This window comes from Pongo abelii, chromosome 5 (assembly GCF_028885655.2).
Source record: "Pongo abelii isolate AG06213 chromosome 5, NHGRI_mPonAbe1-v2.0_pri, whole genome shotgun sequence".
NCBI lineage: Eukaryota > Metazoa > Chordata > Mammalia > Primates > Hominidae > Pongo > Pongo abelii.
The window spans coordinates 116,274,277-116,298,303 of NC_071990.2; the positions used below are offsets into that span (position 1 = coordinate 116,274,277).

The 24,027-nt window shown below is 34.9% G+C and overlaps 1 long non-coding RNA gene across 1 annotated transcript; it reads left to right on the plus strand.

Moving 5' to 3' along the window:
- Positions 1-885: 885 nt before the first annotated feature.
- LOC129060044 (uncharacterized) lies at positions 886-11,185 on the plus strand. The gene is made up of 3 exons (XR_008526380.2): positions 886-932; positions 6,494-6,591; positions 10,769-11,185. It is a non-coding gene; the product is annotated as an uncharacterized LOC129060044 (long non-coding RNA).
- The last annotated feature ends 12,842 nt before the right edge of the window (positions 11,186-24,027 follow it).

A 24,027-nucleotide genomic window follows, 5' to 3' on the forward strand; every position in this document is an offset into this window, starting at 1 on the left:
CGATGACTGAAGTCCAAGACACTTATACAATGTGCCAATAACAGAACTGGAATCAGTAAGAAAGAAAAATGAAGTATCCAATATGACGAAACAATGCTGCATCATTTTAATGATAGTACATAAATCAATGTTTTTTCTCAGCATTAATATATTTATTTAATTCATGCATCATAAAATTTTAAATAAACTTTGAATGTTACTGAGGAGATATGTAAATGCCTCACCACCCTTGTCCCTCACCTCCATGTAATTATAAACATAATTTTATTATTTTAAATAATAGGGGTTTTAAAAATATCTTTGAAATAACGGGTTAATATCCAATACAATTCGTGAATGTGTTGCGGTAATATCAGTTAAAACAAGCATCTGATTAATGTGGCTTGGGAACCTCAGACAATTTATTGAGCTGCTTGCTGTTTAAAATCTATGATATTTTCCCTCTTCTGTGCAGATATTGATTTGATAGATGAAGTGGGGGTAATTTTTCTTTTAGAGTGGTGATGTTAATGGTCATTGAATTTTCACTGACAACAGCAGTGAACTATGTTTATTAGGGAACTCGAATAGTTGTTTATTTTCCTTCTTTCTTTTGTTTGTTTCTCCCTTTTTCTTCTTATGATTCCAGCCTTTCACAGATGATGGAAAACCTTTAGAAAGGTAAGCCTGGATTTCAGCTTGTCTTTTTGAAGGCAAGATTAATTATAAAGAGGAAAGAAAGATAAGGGACTTTTGTCTGGTTCTATCATCTAAAATCTTGGTCAATATGTGCCTTTGTGATCAGTTCTCTATTGTTTGAAATTGTTTCCCTATTGAAATCATTTCTCTATTTTGCACCAGGTGCATTCTAGAGTCCATAATGACATCACAACATCATATTATATGAGTTAAGCTATAGGTGTCATCTGGGAAAGGGTATCTCTCAAGGCAAGGTAAGCAAGATAAACATTCACACACCCCAGGATCTCATCATCCCATCATGACACATACCAGAACATCTACTAAATAAGGTTAAAATTTAATTTTAGTGAAGAGGCTATTTTTCCCATGAGTTTCCCATCTTATAGGGAAAAGTATATGAAATTTTTTTTTTTTTTTTTTGTCATTTGAAGAATAAACAAGCTGCCAGAAAGCCTGGAAGTGTGGTGTCAGCTGTTTAAAAAGGACTAATGGAAATGCCAGTTGCTCAGCTCTTACAGATGTTGTTGGGGTCTATAGAATGTTGTGGTCATCCCTGCTAGAAGGAGACAGTATTATTTTTTTGAGAAGCTGAGCTTGGGTACATTCCCTGCCACTGAGAGAAGGAGCGGGTCGCAAGTTGCTTATCATCTAGTCAACCTAGAATGAGGTCCTAGAGTCATTTTCAGGCAATTTCATTCACTGTTTCAACATTTTTATGAGAAAATAAAATGAAAATTATGTGTATAAAATAATGTATTTTTGATTGGCATTTGGTTGAAAAAAATCTGCATATTTATGGCACCACTCAGTTCAGTTCAATCCCACACGTTGTTCAAGGGTCAACTGTATATTCTCTCATTGTAATATCTAGAACAAATTTGATTTTGTGATGGGTCCTGATTGATACCACTGTTTTCATTACTTTAAAACTTCCACATTGCAGCTACAGTAACTTTCTTTCTTTCTTTTTTTTTTTTTTTTTTAGACAGAGTCTCACTCTGTCACCCAGGCTGGAGTGCAGTGGCATGATCTCTCGGCGCACTGCAATCTCCGCCTCCCGGGTTCACGCCATTCTCCTGCCTCAGCCTCCAGAGTAGCTGGGACTACAGGCGCCCGCCACCACGCCCGGCTAATTTTTCGTATTTTTTTTTTAGTGGAGACAAGGTTTCACCGTGTTGGCCAGGATGGTCTCCATCTCCTGACCTCGTGATCCGCCCGCCTCGGCCTCCCAAAGTGCTGGGATTACAGGCCTGAGCCGCTGCCCCCGGCCCAGCTACAGTAATCTTTATAAAACACGAATCTTATCACTTCCTTTATTGCTCAAATTCAGTGGCTTCTCATAATTTTCAAGAAAAATTCTAAACTTATCCTATCATGACGACTTAGCACTAACTATATCTCTGACATAATCTACCATTACTTTCCCTCCCTTTCAATATACAATATACAATAAATTTGACCATAAAGATGTGAAATACTCTTAGTTCCTCTAATATTTAGAAGTTCCTCTCATTTCTGGACCTTCACACATCTTTTGAGTGAGACACTCATTCTTGCTACCTTACTTTGGGTAATTCTTATTTACATGTGAGGTATAAGTTTAAACATATATTTATTTTATAGACATGATATAGTTTTGTTTATATATATAATTGCAATATATATATACACAGGCACTTTAGTGAAAATTTATTATATACATTATAAATATATGTATATAACTCATATATACATATGTATATCATGAGCATATGTGTAACATAATTTTGCATGTATGCATATGCACATAATATACCAATAGATAGTTTAGTGAAAACAAATTTTATCTGGGTATTTCATTGAAATCTATCTGAGTAGACATGATGTAAACGGAAATCAAACATGTGCCAGCTTGAATACAGAATCTGCCTTTAAAGATATGACCTGGGCAACTTATTTTTTCTGAGCTTCAATTTAATGATAAAGTAACGATCATCATAATTTTTTGTAAAGTTGTTTGAAGCCTCAAGACAGTAATTGAAAGCACTTAGTGTAATTCCATGTAGTACACACTGACATTCTCAGGTTATTATTGAAATAGATATTTCATGAGGTTTTAAATTTAATATAGAATTTCACTCAGACATTTATTAAAGAAGCATTTAATATAATCTATAGTATTGCATGTTACTTGGAAATACAAAGATAATAAAGCCACAGCCCTAGCTTCATTGGGCTTATACTCTAGGAATGGTACCATGACAGAGAAGGACACAATTCTTTTAACAGGTGAATAGTATGATATGAGATAATGATTTAAATATACTTCTCCCAGGGGTTTTATTTTTAAAATTTACTTATGTATATTATTAGTTTAATTGATACATATTTATGGGGCACAGTGTAATATTTTGTTACATGTGTACAATGTAATGATCAAATCAGAGTAATTAGCAAATCTATCACCTCAAACATTTATCATTTTTTTGTGTTGGGAACACTCAAAATCCTCTCTTCTAGCTATTTGAATATACAATAAACTGTTGCTAACTGTAGTCACCCTACAGTGTTATAAAACACTAGAACTTATTCCCAAGAAGTTTTTTTTTTTTTTTTTTTTTTTTGCGGTGATAACAGTTGTTGTTTTTCATAGTGCATATAGATAGAATTAAAGTGAAGATAAATAGTTCTCCCTTGAATTATGTAGGACTAAGTTCTAAGAAGACATCATCCTAGGCATGGAATTCTGCAGGTGCACAGGAGCTAGTTTCTCCAAACTTCACCAGGTCTTCACCTGGAGAAGCATATGAAAGGGACACGGAGCCTGAGAGCTCAGCTTGTGTTTAAATATATCATTCCGGAAGAGAAGCCATTCACTTTATTCACTTGCCTTTCTACACCTCCCTTTTAGTGAGAGTCGGGTGGGTGTTCAACTGGTTTCCCTTATTAAAGGGGGGGAGGGGAGAGACCCTCAGAGAATCACTTGTAAAGTTTGAAGAAACTTGTAAGACAGGAAAAATAATATCTCATTTCCTGTTTTGAACTGTGTCCAATCACTCTGTGTGTGTGGGTGTGTGTTGCAGGGGGTGGTGGGGAGGGTTAAATCTTTGAATAAATAGTTTTATGAAATCAGAATGAGAATAAAATTTTATTAATGCACTGTACAATCCAGAGGGAGAAATAAAGTTTCAACAGAGCACAATTAAAAAGTGTATTAGAAAATTTTAAATAATTTTATATTGATAACCCCAGTGAATTCAACCTGTTCAATAAAGCAGTTATATTTACAATGTATTAAACCAAGTGCAAGGATAGAGATGTGCACAGAGTGTGACTGCAGAAGCATGGTATTGGGGAAAGTGTCCTAGGAGAGTTATTGTCCAATCTGAATGTTAAAACACGGTATGCCTTATATAATCAAATTTGGCATGGAAAAATATTAGAGATCGTTTCAAGGAAAAGATGAACTAAAGAACTTGGGCAAAAAAAAGAATGTGATAAATTATGTTGTATATTTTACTACATTTATTACTTGTGATATGTTTCTGTTCATCCCAGTAAAGCACAGATAAGAAAACATAAGATTTCTTAAATACTCATAAACAAAACAGAATTATTTTTCATCCACATGGATGAAGCACTTTGCAATAATATTTTCCTTCCTGCCAAGAGAACAGTAAAACAGTAATGTTGACACAATCTTTTTATAATAAGATGTCTAATTGGAATGGAGAGTTAGGCGACTTGTCAAAATGTTTTGTTTACACCACTTTTAGTTAGGTTGCATAATGATTTTGGTGGGGTTGGGAGATGTGGTCTTACATGGAGCAGCAGAGGTGATAGAGGAAGTAAATTAACACTGCAAGCCTTCTATTTGCTACTGACATTGAAAATAATTACTGTGTATCTCATTATATTATTTTTAATTCACTGTATGTGAGTCCATTAAACATAGTAGGTGATGGCACTTTGAAGATCTATTTGCTGGCTCAAAACTTGTCTATCAATTAATTCTTTCAAAAATAATTATTGATATCTAGAATATGTCAAAGTGATGGTGATAATCCTTGATGATACCAGGTCAATCAAGATAGATACTAATTTTGCCTACAAAGAGTTTGCAATTGAAATTCATTTGATTTCTCAGGAAGAGTAGGAGAAACTCATCATAACTCATCACTCCCCAAAAGCACATATGTGTTGATTGATATAAAAATAACATATGCCCTGCTACTGATAGAGAAAGCAGGAAAATGAGAAGGTCTCTTTCTAACTTGCATCTTCAATAGAAAGATTATGCAATATGCTAGCTGTTTATTCCATACTGAGGGTCCATATTCAGATTCTAAATTCCTCTATATTTTTCCTTTTTTAGAATAATAATACATGATCCACTACCATGGTCAGTTTGTCTATGAGTTAGCTTTATTCAACACAAGTATAAAGTTTCCTTAGAGATCAATGTATAGACATCAGTATTTCATACCCGTGAATATATGATTAGTGAAATGAATGGAAGCAATGATAATATTTATGATTGCTACAGAGAAAACCTGCTTAAGTCAAATTGGTCCACTGTTTTTTTCTGGAAAACTGTTTTACTGGAATGTTGAGAGAGAAAGAGAGAGAGGCAGAGAGAGAAGGCACATTCTTCAGGTAAAATTTCTCCAATCTATGTCCAAATAAATTAATTTGTAAATAATTTATAGTAGTCTTGGTCTTTGGTAAAGTAAGATAGCAGCACCACTGAAACTAACACTAGCGCATTGGAACACACTGACAACAGGAGAGAACAATCTGTTGTTTATGCATGAGGCATGAAAAGACTTTATAAGTTTGGATAAATATTCAGAATGCAAACCTACATGATCCGTACAGCTGCCACACTATAACCTAGTAAAGTTTCACTGAAGTGCCTGATTCCATGGAGAGATCCATAACTTGGTGGATATTAGAAAACTGACGATTTTCCAGTCACCAACTGGTCCGCAAGTAGAGCTATTTTTTTAGATTGTGTAGGATTTTGAAAAAATTCAGTTGCTTCTCTTCCAATTATTTTGGTCAGTGACATGAAAACATATCTATACTTTTGAGACTGAGCATGTTTTCTTGGCCAAAAGAGACTGCAAAAGAGAGATTAAAAAAACAGCATTTACTCTGCATATTTGTGTTAGAAAAGGAATTTCTCAATATATATTAAAATGTTGTTATTCCTGTTAAAAACAGAATAAGCTCAGGATGTTGCAGGTATGACTGGAATACTCTGTAGTCACCTTCCATAGGAAAGCAATTGGAAAATATAATTTCCCATTCATTACCTTAAAAATAAGTTTATTATGCCTAATATTCTTTCCATAATATGTTTTCAGAAGCAAGATGGTCAATAGCAAGATTCAAAATTTGCCTTACATGTATTTTTTAAAATTTTCATGATTAATGTTCAACTTGGTGAATTATAGTCTTGAAATTAAAAATTATTTAAATTGAGCATGCTTTTTTTTGTTTTCCACTGACATAAACTGTACTTTAACTGCCATTAATAGGAACTACAAATATTTCATTTTACTAATGAGGAAACATACAAATAGATTCAGTTAATATTGGAGTTCATCAATTATTTTTTGAAGAGTTAAGTTGAAAAATGAAAATAAAAAATAGAAGGTGATTTATACATTTCTATCTGTTTGCTCTTTGGAATATGTTTGCCAAGATGAACTATCATTAAGTATGAAGTATTTAAAAATAATATAAACAGAATCTTTAAATATGTAAGTTATGATTTAGTGAAAGCCTTAATTACAATAATAAGCTGTTTGGACTTAATTTTTTTAAGGGAGAAGAGAATGATCTCCTTAATATTGAAGAAGGCAATCTTATCAGTGATGTGAAGAACGGACGGTTGGAGTATGGAGGATTGGATCCAAATTAAAGGTGAAAGCCTGCCCACAAGTTATTGCAATAGTCCAGTGAAATGGTTAAGAGGGTCTGTCCTAGGCTAGGAGCTGTAGGAATGGAAAGAAAAAGACAGATGTAGAAGGATGCTAAGATAAAGGAACTAGCATCAGTGGGAGTTGAAGCTTGATTACAGGTTGAAAGAGAAGGTGGAATGAAAGTCCACACTGGGGTACCCGGCTTGAATCACTTGAAGTGAAATATTATCGAGGGGAATTCTTGAGGTGGTGTGTGCATTGGCATGGCTCTTGGGAAAGCCGGTGCTCGCACTCCCAGATTTAATATAGCAGTTGGAACTACCCCTCGGAAGATACAGAAACAGGCTTAAAACAGATAGATGAAGACAAACTATGATTGCTTAGAACAAGTTATGTTCTTATTAAAGCATAATTGTTTTTCAAGGAAAGCAGAGGAAATTTGGAATTTCAGGTATTAAGTGGCCGGGCGTGGTGGTTCATGCCTGTAATCACAGCACTTTGGGAGGCCGAGGTGGGCGGATCACCTGAGGTCAGGAGTTGGAGACAAGCCTGGCCAACGTGGCAAAACCCTGTCTCTAAAATAAATAAATAAATAAATAAATAAATAAATAAATAAAAAATTAGTCAGGCGTGTTGGTGGGCACCTGTAATCCCAACTACTCCGGAGGCTGAGACAAAAGAATCTCTTGAATCCAGGAGGCGGAAGTTGCAGTGAGCCGAGATCGCGCCATTGCACTTCAGTCTGGGGAACAAGAGCGAAACTCCCTCAAAAAAAAAAAAAAAAAAAAAAAGAACCTTCTTCTTTTTGTTTAAAAAATTCAAGTGAAATCCGATAATCAATAATATACATTTTATCCTGGGATATTAGTCTCAAACAGAGGCTGACTTCACAAAGTTTCCACCAGTATATGCCTTTATATCTAACTTAGAAATCAATTTCAGAGCTGAAACGCCACTGCCAAGTATTCTGAATACTCCTTTTAGTCATCTGCTCAATCACTGCTGCTGTACCATCAGAAATTTTGCATTTGAGCAGTCAGACAGGCACAAACAAGAACATACGAGCAGTTAACCAGTAACAATTATGAAATGGGAAAAAAGTGGTTGGAAGCTTAAGCTATTTGAGCATACTTTTGATACTATAGCTGGCAATTGGAATTTTTGAGAAATGTAAAATGTATATACACCATTTAAGCCTCAACCTATTTTCCTTTGTTGTGAGTTAATTTCATGCAATTACAAATGATCTTCTGAATTACACGGCACTATGGATGTGTATGGTTTCTCAAACATTAAATGGTTCATTTTCATATGTAAATCTATCTCACTCAATTAAAATTTGTATCTCTATATGGAGTAAAGTAGGTATTTAACATAATTTTTTTCTCTATAGGTAACCTATTTTCCATCACTACATATTCAATGGAAAATGGAAAATCATTTACCCTGTAATTTGAAAGGCCATTTGTTTCTTGCATCAAATTCTATTTATACAGAACTGCCATTCTGGTCCATTTTTAATTTCTCTAGCTTTGTGCCAAAAAAAAAAAAACACCAAATTAATTAGTATTTATCTCTTAATTATTATAATATTTTGGTAAGGTGATTCACTCTAACATTTCTCTTCTTCAGTGTTAGTGTAATTGAGAACTGAATGGTTCATAAAGAAGGAAACTTGCCTGTTTTGATATTAAACAAGAACAGAAATAAGAAAAACATTTCCCTACATAATTTATATAAACAAGTTCTCAAATAATTTTAATGATTGAACTCAAGTACCTTAGTGGTACAAACAGCTAAAGTTGAAAATTTTGTTTGAAGTTGTCCTGGATTGATATTTCCCGTAGGGAATTGGCAAAAGCAAATGCAAATATTCTAAGATGTAAGAAATCAAGTAAATAATAAATAAGCCACAAATAATTTTCAGAGTTAAAGTACCAAAAAAACTTAGTGGGTCACAGATTTTTAAAAATATTGCACAATAAAAGAAAACAAGTCACCATGTGCGAGCATTAGCTAACACAATAATTAGCCTTGTTAGATTAAAAAAGGCTCCAAAAAATTTGAATCATCAAAGTTGGAATATATTGAAAAAATACATTTTTGTATCGACTATATTAAAAATACATTTTCAAAAGTCTTGAAAATATAAGTCAACAACAAAAGATTATAAAAAACAAACCAAGGAGAGATATATGTATATATGTGTGTGTATATATATATACATATAAAATTTGATTTATATATCTAATTATATATATTTATACATAAACATTCAAAAACACAATCTTAGAGACAAGTAAAAAGAGAGTGAATAGATAATATAGTTGAAGAATTTTCCATAATTGATCTCAGATATTTAAAGATATGAGAAATACAAAAGAGAGATTTAGAAAGTTCTAAGAAAAAGTGAGAAAATTTAACACAACCAAACAGGATTCAAAGAATATCTAAAAGAGATAGATAATTAGGAAGAAATGCTATGTATTCAAAGGAATAATGGATGAGAATTTTCTTTTGTGAGAAACAGAGAATAGAAAGTGCACGTCATGTTTAAGGTTCATGGCTTCATTTGACTTGTAGAGAAATCAGGATTTGTAGACTTTCATTTCTTTAACTTTCTCTTACAGAAATGTTTGTTACACTTTTACTTGGCAGGAAATATTTAGTTTTTTAATACTCAAACACTTTATTGAAGTAGATATTTTCAAGAAGATTGCAAAAAGTCCTGAATATGCACATTCTGCTGACCACAAAAAATATATATAAAGAATTCAAATAGAAGACTAGGCAGGTGGGTAGAGTTCTTATTTAAGAATATATGCATACTCTATTTCTTGTCATTTTGAATCATAGTTCTGTTATGAATGCTTACAATGAAGAGACCAAGAAACCATTCAATTTATTTAATTAGTGATTAAAATTTTCAGTTTTTATTTCCTGGAGTCTTTTAACCTGAAGCATTGTGAAGACCAGAAACTTAAAAGACATGTTGATTGTAGGTCGTATATTAGTTTACTCAAATATGCAATGTGTTTGTTTCAAAACCACATGTATAAGTTGACTACTATTTCCGAGTGGGATAAAAAACTTCATGGAAACAGTTAATATAGAGAAGAGGGTCCAAGTTTAAACCACAAATGGCTCCAATCTGTAGAAGGAGAGTGCAGGTAAAGAAGACAGCAAATGAGAATATTGAAGAGGATCAGTAGAGGTATTGCTCCTCACAAGAAGGCATTAGCTGCGGGGGTCTGCCCGCAGGCCCTGACCCAAACGACGGATGAATAAAACGTACACTGACACACAGATATTCTGTTTTGCCAATCCTGCTGACTGGCCAACTGCCTGCCCACCAAGAAAGGTTTGTCACTGTGGCTGGCCTTGAGCAGTTTGCACTCCAGGCATTTATTTAGTATACAATTAACAACAGATGCTCTGCGTTAACACACTTGTGGCTAATTAACATTGTTAAGAGAGTAGTTCTACAAATGAATAAAGCTCAGGTACCGTGGTTTAAAGTAAATACCATTAGGGGGCAACATCCCTAGTCGACCTGCCCCCCCAGCCCCGCCTCCCACTCAAGAGGGCCATCTGGCTCAAAGGTTAGTTAATGGAAGTAGTGTAAACAGACTTAACTGGGGAAGCCTCTATTGTCCCTAGTATTTACCCTATGACCTAATGCTCTAAGGTAAGAACCAGCTGCCTTCAGCCTGTTCAATTATTACAAGCTATTTAAAATAGGTTTGTGACTATTCCCTATAACTTTCCCTAATGTTTCCCTTTAATATTTCTGCCACCATCCTAAGTGAATCCCAACGATCAGTGAAGTAAGGGGGAAACGTGGGGCATGTTAGAGTCTTGGAAGCCATGAGAGAAGAGTTTTAAGAATATGGGTGTGGCTGACTTGGTAAGAAATTGAGTAAGGTGAGTATAGAAACATCATTAAAAATATTGGCAACCTTAACAGAAACACTTTTAATGGAATAGTAGGAAAATAGTTAAGATTGTGTTGGATCAAAGTGTGTAACTGGAAACAACAATTGAAGATAGCCTGTGCAGACCAATCTTCTGAGCAAGTTGGCTTTAGGAGAGTTCAGGAATATAAGCAAATAGTTAGAGATAGTGAGAAATTGGATGTTTTGCTGTATTATGTTTTCTTTTACCTCCTTTTTATACAGTGGCTGAACACACCAGAAAATTCTGGTATACTGATATGATTGCCATAGAAGAGAAGAAAAAAACAGGAAAAATTAAAGAAACAAAGTTCTGAGAAGAGTCAAGGGGATGGGGCTTCAAAGAAAATATGAAATATTGGCCTTTTTCGTTTGGTAAAAGGAAAGACATTTCTATTGTTAAAAGCAATGAAAGAAAAGGTGGGCTAATCTAAGTAAGATTGCAGGTTTGTTGAGGATAAGATTAAGATAGTGAAAATATTAGGTGAGCTTAGAAAAAGGATATGGGAATGAATGAATGGACTGTTTCCAATTGATATTACAAAAGTGTTATGGCTATTAATAAAGAATCAATGAAAAAATATGAATAACAGGATGGTCAGGCAAAAATGAGAGTTTAACTGAGTTTGAAGATAAGCACAGGTCAATAGTACATAGGCTCATTCATCACTGTTTTGTGACATCCTCCAGAAAGTCCATAATAATAAGATCAAATAAATTTCCATAACTAGAATTATAAAAGACTATTAGATTGGCAAAATAATAGTAAAGTTTACATTGAATGACTGATTGTAAAACAATGACTTGAAAAAGAGAGAGGTGATGCCAGATTTAGGAGATGGAGAGGAATATGGTAGGACTTGGACAACTAAAGATCTCCATTTTGGTAGAGATAAAGATATGACTCAGTAGAAATTTACATAAAACATTAGGAGGCACAGTCAAAGAGTGAGATTTCAGAGTAGGTTATCCAAAGAAAGTTTTCAACTGATAATTAAATCTATACTATTAGTGCTTATGTGAGTGACTCAGCTGGCTAATATGAAAGTCACTGTTTTGAAGAAGTTGAAGATAATTAGGGCAGAGTGAGAAGAGTACCAAAATAGACAAAAAGAAACCACATATACTCTAATTTTTGGCAGCAAAAAGAATTTTTTCATGTTACTTTTAGTACTAACTGGGTGACAAAAGTTAAATAACTCATTTAATTTCCTAAACTTTTGATTAATTTCCTTACTGGAGGCTACCACAAAGAAAATTGACAATTTTAGAATTCGAGGTAAAGGTCAATCGTATATTACATGTCAGTCTTGAGAAAAGAAATTGAGTCTTGACAGTAGAATAGATTCAAGGAGAACCACCAACTTTGCCCCCTGCTAATGCAGCTTAGCTATAGATGCCCCCTGACAATAATTTTTAGCTACAGTAATTATCTAAAATAAGCAAACAGAAATAGACCTTTGCTCCAGGAAATTTTTAATGCTGCCCTGAGATTGAGTAGGAAAATGTGTGTGTGTGTGTGTGTGTGTGTGTATGTGTGTGTGTGTGTATGTGTGAATGAACATGATCAGATACTTTTGGAATGACTTTGGATATTAGTACGTACATTGTAGGCAAGAAATTCTGAATAATTCAGTGATATAAGACTTCTGTGTCTTTTAAAAATTATAGTCTAAAGAAAGATGTCAGAGAAATGAACATTTGCTTTGAACAAATGTAACATTTACAGAATCCTTTATACAAAGAATTAATTAAACAGAAATTCATTATTTGTTTTGTAAAATATTTATTATAATATCCTTTTAAATGTCATCTCTTCATTGAGTTTTAATAATTGGACAACTTTTGTAGAGCTCAAATATTTTGTACATCAGGAATGCAATGCATGTCAACAAAATAAACCTAAAGAAGAAAATTAAATAAAATATGGTTCTTTCAAATAAGCAAACAAAATTTAGTAATCTGAAAGCAGAAATATTGAGGAAAGAGAATGCAGTATGCACTAAAAAATATATACCATTATATATTATATATATAAAATAAATAGAATGGAGATGGTTAATGGTTACAAAAATATACTTAGAATAAATAAGATCTAGTATTTGATAGCACAACAGGGTAACTACAGTCAACAGTAATTTACTGTACATTTTAAAATAGCTAAAAGAATATAATTGGATTACTTGCAACACAAAAAAAGAGTAAATGCGTGAGTTGATGGATACTCCATTTTTCCTGATGTGATTATTACTCATTGCATGCCTATATCAAAATATCTCAAGTACTCCATAATCATTTATACCTACTATATACTTGTACAAATGAAAAATTAAAAAATAAGAAGTGTTCACTTAAAACATACTTATAATGGTTAAATTTGTGTGTCAACTGAGTAGGTTAAGGAATTTCTAGATAGGTGGTAAAACAGTTTTGGGTATGTTTGTGAGGATGTTTCAGGAAGCGATTGGCATTTGAATCAGTAGATTGAGTAAAGAAGATCTATTCATCTGTTGAAGGCCTGAGTAGAGCAAAAAGGTGGAGAAAGGACAAATTTTCATCTCTTTTCTGAAGCTGAAACATGCATCTTCTCCTGCCTGTGGACACTGAAGCTCCTGGTTCGAGTCCGGGACTCAAACCAGTGTGTCCCCCAAACACCCACAACCTGCAGGGCCCTCAGCCTTGGACCAAGACTCACACTATTGGCTCCCCTGGTTCTCAGGTTCTCAGATTTGGACTGAATTACACCACTGGCTTTCCTGGTTCTCGCAGCTCGCAGATGGCATCTGATGGAACTTCTCAGCCTTCATAATCTCATGAGCCAATTCCCATAATAAATATTATCTTATGCCTACACATATCCAGTTGGTTCAATTTCTCTGGAAAACCCTAAGATCATACTAATCCCATCATATTTAATGTACGTGTTGAAATATGAAATACTGTTTAAAAAATGAACATTTATTAAGTTTTCTATGAATTAAATACAGATATAATCAAAATAAGCAAGTTTGGTGGTTCCAAAGTCTCCTAAATGTGACAGAAAGAACAGTTAAGAGGAAAAAAAAAGAACGTGATATCTAGAAAGAGAAAAACTTTTCCAGTGAAAACCTAAAAATTCTTAACCACAAGTTTTCAGTTAACATTAAAGTATATTTAGAAGTAGAGAAGGTAGGAGCATTTAAGTTCTCTCTCCCAAGAACCTACTATATTTTTATTACTATTGTTTTTTAAACTTTTATTTTAGGTTCAAAGGTACATGTGCACATTTGTTACATAGGTAAATTGCGTGTCACAGGGTTAGTTTACAGATTATTTTATCACCCAGGTAATAAGCATACTACCTAATATGTGTATCAATGTTTAGCTGCCACTCATAAGTGAGAACACGTGGTATTTGGTTTTCTGTTCCTGCATTAGTTTGCTTAGGACATGATTTTGTTCTTTTTTATGGCTGTGTAGTATTCCATGATATGTATGTACCACATTTTCTTTACACAGTCTATTCTTGATGAGCCTTAATGTCGATTTCATGACTTTGCTATTGTGCATAGTGGTGTGATGAACAAAAATGTGCATGTGTCTTTATGGTAGAATGAAGGAACCTACTGACTGATACTATTTTAACAGAACTTTGACAGCCGCTTCTCTATTTACACAGCCTAACATAAACAAATGTGTCTGCTTAGGTCAACAGTTAGAAACGGGAGGTTTACAAAACTCATTTGGCATGAAGACCGGTTTTGTTTGGTCTACAGAGATTTTAAATTTTGCAAACATTTAAAAATAATGAAATTTGATATAAGTTTTCTGGCTTCTTTTGAAAGAACAGAATATTTGGTGACACTGCCGTTAAAAGAAAAACTTTAGACATATTAAATTTGACAGAGTTTAATTGAGCATAGAACGATTCATGAATAAGGTAGCCTCCCAAACCAGAATAGATTCAGAGAGACTCTGGCAGTGCTGAGTGGTTGAAGATTTATGGACAGGAAAAGGAAAGTGACATACAGAAAATGGAAGTGAGAAACAGAAACAGCTGGATTGGTTACAGCTTGCCATTTGCCTTATTTGAACTTGGAACAGTTGGCCACCTTTGATTGTCTGAAACTCGGTGATTGCTACAAGAGTAACAGCCTGTTTACATATCCATTTAGGCTGCGGTTCACTGTGTACAGAGAAACCTTTAGAATAAGCTCAAAATATGTAAGGAGGCAGCTTTAGACTAAATTTAACACTGTGCTTTAAGTAGCAGCTGGTTTCTTTTCACGTGGGCCTTAACCTGTTCATTCTCCAGTCCTTTCCACTTACCTGTATACTTACACCTGCCCTTCCTGGAAAATTTTCTTGGCCCTTGTAGGTGTTTGACTTTGGGATACCCTGCTCAGTCTGTGGGTTCTGAATGCCAACCAATTCCTTGCAAATCCCGTCTTTTACTAATGTGGAAATCTGACCCCTACTCAAACCTACGTGAAAGGTCATAAGGCCCAGGAAGTAAGAGATTAGATATAGCTCTGCCTGCGCCTGTGAGAATACTGCAAAAGTAGAGAACAGAGAAATTCAACCTCCTGTGTTTGGATCAGACAAGAAACAATGGAAGGATATGTGGCAGAAGTAAATAAAATAATTAACAAGAAGAATGAGACAATTTAAGGAGGGAATTTTATAAAATGATCAATTGATTGTGGAAATACATTTCACTTTCCTTTCATTATTTCATATCTCAACTTCCTCGTTCAATTAATTCAATAACGAGACTCTCATTTTCTTATACCCTTGTCTTCAATTAATTAATACAGTAAATGAATGAGAAGTCAAATTTAAGAGAAATTTTCTATAGAGAACAATTAAGTCCAAAGGAAAAGATTATGAACAGAATTTAAATGAGTAAAATAAATTTATAAAATATGATGGCCAAAATTATCATACTTTGTGTAATTTCTTTCAAAATGTTGGATGAATTTCATTCATTTACCACATTGCAAAATGAAAAATAACATGTTAAAGTCAGAAGAATAATCTTATGAAATCATAAATAAAAAGCAAATTACAGTTTTCATACTTTTGGTTACAAATGACAGAAGACAAAGAAATGTGAGCAATTGAAATCCAGTAGTTTTCTCACAAAGGTTAATTGAAAAAATGAAGAAACATTTAAAAGTGTTAGACAAATGTACAGTCCCCTCTGCTCACTGACACTTGTTGGTATTCCTGTTTACAGCCTCTAAGGCTAACTTTCTTAAAGTTCATGAAATATTTTATCTTAGTATGCTTCAATTCATCACTATGGCAATTTAAATTATCTTTAAAAGTAGTACTGCTGGTTCAAATTATTTTTTTATCTTGCTGATGCAACTTGTACTATACTCTTTCTTGATTTAATCTCCTATTTCTGAGGATTTTGAGTCCCATTTCTAATTACAAGGAGCTGTCCTTTGCCATCAACAATATGAATGAGCCTTCATTAAAGAGGTTTCACTGGAGAAAGAAAGAATGAGGAAAAACAAAAGAGAGAGAGAGAGAGACCTTGAGATTCTAGCGAGAGCAAGAAATAGGTGTGAAAAAAGGAGATGAAAGAATACACCCATTTTATTTCATGCAAGGATTCTTAACAGTTGTATTATTGACATTTTGGGCCACATAGTTATTTGTTGTGAGGAGCTGAACTGAGCTATGCTTTGCAGGATGTTTAGCAGTCTCCCTAGTCTTTATTCACTAGATTCCAGTAATGCCTCCTCTACAAGTAGTGAAAGCCAAAAATGTGTCCTAAAGTACAAAATTGTTGCGGGAAGTCAGGGACCCCAAACGGAGGGACCGGCTGAAGCCATGGCAGAAGAACGTGGATTGTGAAGATTTCATGGACATTTATTAGTTCCCCAAATTAATACTTTTATAATTTCCTATGCCCGTCTTTAGTGCAATCTCTAAACATAAATTGTGAAGATTTCATGGACACTTATCACTTTCCCAATCAACATCCTTGTGATTTCCTATGCCTGTCTTTAATCTCTTAATCCTGTCATCTCCTAAGCCGAGGAGGATGTATGTCGCCTCAGGACCCTGTGATAATTGCATTAACTGCACAAATTGTAGAGCATGTGTGTTTAAACAATATGAAATATGGGCACCTTGAAAAAAGAACAGGATAACAGCAATGTTTAGGGAACAAGAGAGATAACCTTAAACTCTGACCGCCGGTGAGCCGGGCGGAACAGAGCCATATTTCTCTTCTTTCAAAAGCAAATGGGAGAAATATCGCTAAATTATTTTTCTCAGCAAGGAACATCCCTGGGAAAAAGAATACATGCCTGGGGGTGGGTCTATAGATGGCCCCTTGGGTGTGGCCATCTTCTATGGTCAAGAGTGTAGGGGTGAAATAAACCCCAGTCTCCCATAGCGCTCTCAGGCTTATTAGGATGAGGAAATTCCTGCCTAATAAATTGTGGTCAGACAGGTTGCTCTCAAAACCCTGTCTCCTGATAAGATGTTATCGATGACAATGGTGCCCGAAACTTCATTGCAATTTTAATTTCGCCCCGGTCCTGTGGTCCTGTGATCTCGGCCTTCCTCTATTTGCCTTGTGATATTTTACTACCTTGTGAAGTACGTGATCTTTGTGACCCACACCCTATTCATACACTCCCTCCCCTTTTGAAAATCCCTAATAAAAACTTGCTGGTTTTGAAGCTTGTGGGGCATCATGGAACCTACTGACATGTGATGTCTCCCCCGGATGCCCAGCTTTAAAATTTCTCTCTTTTGTACTCTGTCCCTTTTTTTCAACCCAGCCTATGCTTAGGAAAAATAGAAAAGAACCTACGTGACTATCGGGGCAGTTTCCCCGATACAAAATTTTTCTCAAACAAGTGTTTTATACTTTCTGGTCTTTATGAGTTAAATTTTCCAAGATAAAACTATTCCCATTGTAGAGTTGACTGACTTAAAACTAAATCATGTCAGCTGGGCACGGTGGCTCACTCCTGTAATCCCAGCACTTTGGGAGGCCGAGGTGGGTGGATCTCGTGATCACCAGTCTGACCAGGAGACCAGTCTGACCAACATGGTGAAACCCAATCTCTACTAAAAGTACAAAAATTAGCTGGGCGTGGTGGTGGGCACCTGTAATCCCAGCTACTCAAGAGGCTGTGGCAGGAGAATTGCTTGAACCTGGGAGGTGGAGGTTGCAGTGAGCCGAGATCGTGCCACTGCACTCCAGCCTGGGTGACAGAGCAAGGCTCTGTCTCGATAAAAAAAAAAAAACTAAACCATGTCTAATTTTTTACATTTTAAAGAGTCACTGTTTTAAGGTATTTAGTTTCTGGTTAAAATAATTTAAACTATTTTTTACTGGAAAAGTTTTATTCCTCTTTGTCTTCAAGTAAATGACTAAATTCCAGTGAATATTACTCTAGCAACTAAAAGTTTTTCGTATGAAGTAGTCATTTTCAGCTAGAAATAATTCCAAGAAAAAAACCTTCAGTATAAATGTTTCCTTTAACTATTTTATATTCTCATTTTACACACTATGGTTAAATGATTTTTGGTTAAAACACAAAACCTCAGAGCAAAGAAATGCATCAATAAGGAAGTTGTAATCAACTAATCTCTAATATCAGGTGACATTACAATGTGCCTATATATGCACAACACTTGATTGCCTAACCTTATTTTTTGTACTAGAAATAATATTTTCTATTCAAATATGAGCATTTTGGTAAATATTGATGATGATGATGATTATTAAGGCATGACTCAAAGTATTTATCACACTTTTCTCACACTTTTATTCTCATATTTTTAGAATATCATTTTATGAGAGAAATTTTGCATTTAAAGATGGAAAAACAAAGGCCCAGGAGGAAAATAAGTTGTACGTTAGGTAATGGTGGCACTTAGACACTAATCAGGATCTTTAGGTCCATGCTCTTGTGCTAAGCCACTAAGTGGATACTTCTGTGAGGTCTAGAAGTATCTTAGTTTTTTCTACACATTTACTAATTTTATGCCACAATGTTCTGGTGTCACTGATTCACTAGCAGGGATTAAGAATGTTCTCACCAACTGGAGAAAATTTATCCTGAATGATATGCAATTAAGGGATTTGGATAGCTATGAAGAGCGACTACATAAATTGAACTGTAAAAAATATCCCAAACCATTGTGAAAATCTTATCTCCAAAGTAAATGAATCTAGGAAGTAATTCATTCCAACCTGTGTTGTCCAATGCAGTAACCTCAAGCTACATGTGGAAATATAATTTTAAATTTAGAAGGACATCGTGAAAATTTAAGGAAAAAACTATCACTCTGACTTAAGGCAACAGTCATAGAAAAGATGTTTGATTTTATGAGTTTTGCAAATTATAATATTCTCCAGAAATAGATGTCAGTCTTCTTTTTTTGATTTATGGTTTAAAATTCAACTTCTTGAGAACTCAGAGTAATATTGACTGGCTGCCCAATCCTGCTTAATCTTACTTGTTAGGAAGGCTATTATCAAAAAGACAGGCAATAGCAAGTGTTGGTGAGATTATGAAGAAAAAAGAACTGTTGTAAAATGTTGCTGAATTCAGTCTGCTGGTATTTTATTGAGAGTTTTTGCGTCTATGTTCATGGGAGATTTTGACCTTTAGTTTTCCTTTCCTGTAGTGTCCTTGTCTAGCTTTGGTATAAGAGTAATGCTGGCCTCATAAAATGAGTTTGGAAGTATTTCATCTACTTTTTCCTGGAAGAGTTTAAGAAGGAATGGTATTAGCTCTTCCTTGAATGAAGTTCAGCTGTGAAGGCTTCTGGTCCTGAGCTATTCTTTGCTGGAAGGTTTTTTTATTACTCCTTATTCATTATTGGTCTGTTCAGGCTTTTATTTTTATTAATTCAGTCTTGGTAGATTGTATGTTTCTAGGAAAATGTCCATTCCTTTTAGGTTTTGCAATTTGTTGGCACACAATTATTCATAATAGTGCCTTATGAGGTAAGTGTTGGTGAGGGTGGGGACTCCTTGTACACTGTTGGTGGGAATATAAATTGGTACAGCCATTACAGAAGTTTGAAACTTCCTCTAAAAATTAAAAATTGAACTACCAAAGGATCCCTCAATTTCTCTGCTGGGTATATATCCAAAGGAAATGAATTCAGTAACTCTAAGAGATACATGCATTCCCATATTCATTAAAGCATTTTTCACAATAGCCAAGATATGAAACAAACCTGTGTCTGTCAATGGAAAAATGGTAAAGAAAGTGTAATTTTATTTACATATATATTTTCCACACATATATGAAAAGTGACAATATAGACAGTGTCCCTGGGAACTTTTTTTTTTTTTTTTTTGAGATGGAGTCTCTCTCTGTCACCCAGGCTGAAGTGCAGTGGCGTGATCTCGGCTCACTGCAAGCTCCGCCCCCTGGATTCACACCATTCTCCTGCCTCAGCCTCCCGAGTAGCTGGGACTACAGGCGCCCGCCTCCACGCCCGGCTAATTTTTTGTATTTTTAGTAGAGACGGTGTTTCACCGTGTTAGCCAGGATGGTCTCAATCTACTGACCTCGCGATCTGCCCCCCTCGGCCTCTCAGAAGTGCTGGGATTACAGGCGTGAGCCACTGTGCCCGGACCCCTGGGAACTTAATAAAGTGATCCACTGCAAAGTATTTTGAGATGACCAATTCATAGAGGATGGTCACTAAATTCAACTTGTACAAAATTTGGTACAATATTCTGTGCAATTAGGTATTTAATTAAATATTTAAATGAGTTAAAAGGTTAACCTGAATATAAAATATATGTTAGAACCATTGCTCACTGTAATAACTAACATGAAATAACATTTTCCTTTCTTTAGTATTTACTTAATGATGAAAAGTTGTAATTGTAAGAAATATTTGAAAATAATCATGCCAATATATGCAATTCTTGGAATCTTTTATAGTGTCAAACATATGCTTTGTTCATAACATTTTTTCCCACAAATATTTGTTGATTATAATAAACTTCTAAGCAAGTACGACTGGAGAAACCCAAGATACTCTGGTGGATGAGCTGAACTTCAGTTTTTTGGGAGGCACTCCTGTCTTCATGACTCTGGAATCAACTGTTGAACCTCAATTCTCAGGAGTTACCTAGAGTCTAGATAGGGACTAGAATGTTAGAGTCCCTATTTCTATGAAAATTATTGCTAGATTTGCAAAACTCTCGGCCTAAGATCAGCAGCTCTGTGCACCCCTAAGATATTGATGGCAGCATAGGTGCTATTTTGTGCTAAATGTTTTCTCTACTTTGAAACCCTTTAAGGGCCTGAAACTCTGTTAAATGCCTATGGCTGGCAGATCAGGGTTGTGGAGTAGCTGAATTCCTTTGTCAAGCCAACTCAGTGTCTAAAACTTGAGTATATATTAAAATTCAGAATGTTCATTTATAAATGAATGAAGTTTCTTAAAATGTAGGTGCTCTTGTAGTAGAGAATCCTACATCATAGACTTTGATTTACATTTTTATGAATTTGTTGGTCTCCTAGATTGCTCTGTTTGAATATGCACAAAGATATTACTTCAATTCTTCATCAAAGCCTTGAACATTTCAATTTCTTAAGAGTTCTATAGTGACCTCCAAAATCCTCTATGCAGAACTTGCAATGAACACCCGTACATTCTAGTTTTCACATTTTAGGACATAAAGATTATAAGCATTACAGTGTCGGATGTGTGTAATGCAAACAAGCAACTGCCTGCTGTTAGATGACATAATTATTAGAAACAGTGAAAGGGCAATATTCATTTTTCAAGCCTGAGTGGTTATTTCTTTATGTTAATACAATTTTAATCCACATTAACATTCTTCAGATGACTTATAGGAATCCCCACATCTCTTCTTTTCCTATCTGGCAGTTCATTTTGCAAGATTGTCAGCCTTACCGTGGCTTTCAAATTCTTGTCGTTCTCCCAGTTTAAAGATAATTTCCTGAGCTTATTACAGACATTCCCCCATTTTATATAAAAAATTATGTTTATATAATTTTTTAAACACTGTTTTTCTTGCAGTGTGCATTTTGTGCTTCTTTTAGTCTTCTTCTATGAAATGCTTTATTTCCTAATTGCGATATTGGAATTTGCTGAGCCAACCATACTTGCTCCAAAGCTAGATTCTGAAGAAATGCAGGTGCTGCAGAACTGCTAGAAACTGTCACTTTTTCTCTGGCTAATCACAGTCATGGTTTGATTAACTGTTTACCTTTGTCTGCTGCCTGTGGTGATGTGACTTTAGTTCTCTTATCTTGATGGCATCTGGAAATATCTCATAGGAATGAAACTGCAACATAATTACTTCACACTGAACAGAGAAACAATATCATCCATTGTAAGCTGTGTAGGTGTAAACAGGGTCCTGAAAACTATGTAAGAAAATGACTGCAGAGTCTTTATTCATGGAATAGCTCTCATTTTCTTTCACATGGTAACCGTATATTAAAATAGTTTGATTTTATAAAGTGCCTTTTATCTCAGTTTCTCTGTGTATTTAGAGACTATTCTGTAATGTCGTATTAAGCAAACACGTGTCCAGAATAAAGTCTTTCTAATTCTGCATATTTAAACAAATGAGTAAATAAAACTAATCATGACGATATCAAATTTCAGGATGAAAATTTCTAACAATTAATGCGATCGTGTGGTAGATCCAGGAATAATAATGTCTTATTTAAAAACAAATAAACAAAAACCCTAATTTCCCCTAGAAGTTCTAACTCTGAAACACCTTTGTACAAAGTGAATCCTCTAGAGAATTCCCTGATGTGTTTTAAAGTAACCTACTAATGAAATGAATTATTGATCTGCTGTGAATATATGTATGTATACATATATATATATATATATATATATATATTTTTTTTTTGAGACTGGAGTGCAGTGGTGCCATCTCAGCTCACTGCAAGCTCCGCCTCAATCCCAGTTCACTGCAAACTCCGTCTCCAGGGTTCACACCATTCTCCTGCCTCAGCCTCCCGAGTAGCTGGGACTACAGGCACCTGCCATCACGCCTGGCTAATTTTTTGTATTTTTAGTAGAGATGAGGTTTCACCATGTTAGCCAGGATGGTCTTGATCTCCTGACCTTGTGATCCACCCGCCTCAGCCTACCAAAGTGCTGGGATTACAGGTGTGAGCCACTGTGCCCGGCTGCTGTGAATATTTTAACAAAAAAATTCTATTTAATTTAGAAAATTGACATCTATGTTATATTCTGCTGACTTTGCTTAATTATAATGACCATTATTAAAAAAAAAAAAAAAAAAGGAAAGAAAAGAACATAAGAACATGAAGCCATAAAATCCCGATGACCATTGGCAAATAATAAACAACTGTTCTGTTTCAAACACTGAATTTCATGGTATGTTAAAAAAAAATGTGCAAAAGGTGTTTAATATATAGATTCTGCAAAAAGGCATATGGAGAAAAATTGTACTCTCACTGGAACATATATGATTTTGTTTTCAAAGCTCTTTTCCTGCAGAAAGTCATCTTTAGGAAACAAGAGTTTCAAAATATCAGCCTATCATTCATAACTCAGAATGGCCTTTTGGGCTCCGAAACTAGTTTGCTTTATATTCCAATTCTGTTCAGAAGATTCATTTCAAAGTAGAAAACAGGCAGTAACAACAGGTCTATGAGCCTCAAAAAAAGTTTGAAAAATTTTGTAGAAATAAATGTAGGGTCCGGGAATGTGTAGACAGAGTCTGTACCTCCCTTGACTCATGAGATAACCCCAGAGCTGATGGGAAACTTCCCATGGGCAGGATCACGGGCAGTTCCATGTCCATGTCCCTTGGAGGGTGGGCATGTGCCAGAGCCCCAGGACTAAGTGGGCAGGAACACTTAATAAATGTGGAAGTTTCAATAAACTAATTTTTATTAGACAAAATATGCAACAAATTCAGTGCTCAATCATTTACAAGCATATTTTCCCCCCAGGGACTACTGAAAACAAGCGTAGAATGGCTTCTAGGGCACTGTTGTAAAATTCTGTAAAGATTCTCAGTAACAACTTAGTTAACAAGCTTGAAACCTAAGTGTTAGAGGCATAAAGATAGAGAAAAATACTCTAAGATGATACATTCCTGTAGGTATGGGAAGGTTTAGGTATTGATTTATATTCGCCCAAATCTTTTTTGTCTTTTAATTTCTGTCTCATCTTTTTCACAGTATCCACAATTCTCTCATTTTCTCAGAGGTATGAGGATACGAAAAGTCTCAACAAAGCATCCTGGTTTATTTTGAGGTATTTTCATTTTGGATTTAAAATACTAAACCCTGTTATATTTCTTTCTCCCCTGAAGCTTTGGATAATCTCAAGGCAAAACACATCCCTAACAATTGGGTTACCTCTACAAATCTTGAAAATCCTACATTCAGAATTGTTTCATCTGGCATAAACCTGCAGGTTTGCCTGGGTGAGTAACCAACCATACTGGAATACAGGCTGTAATGTAATTTGAAATG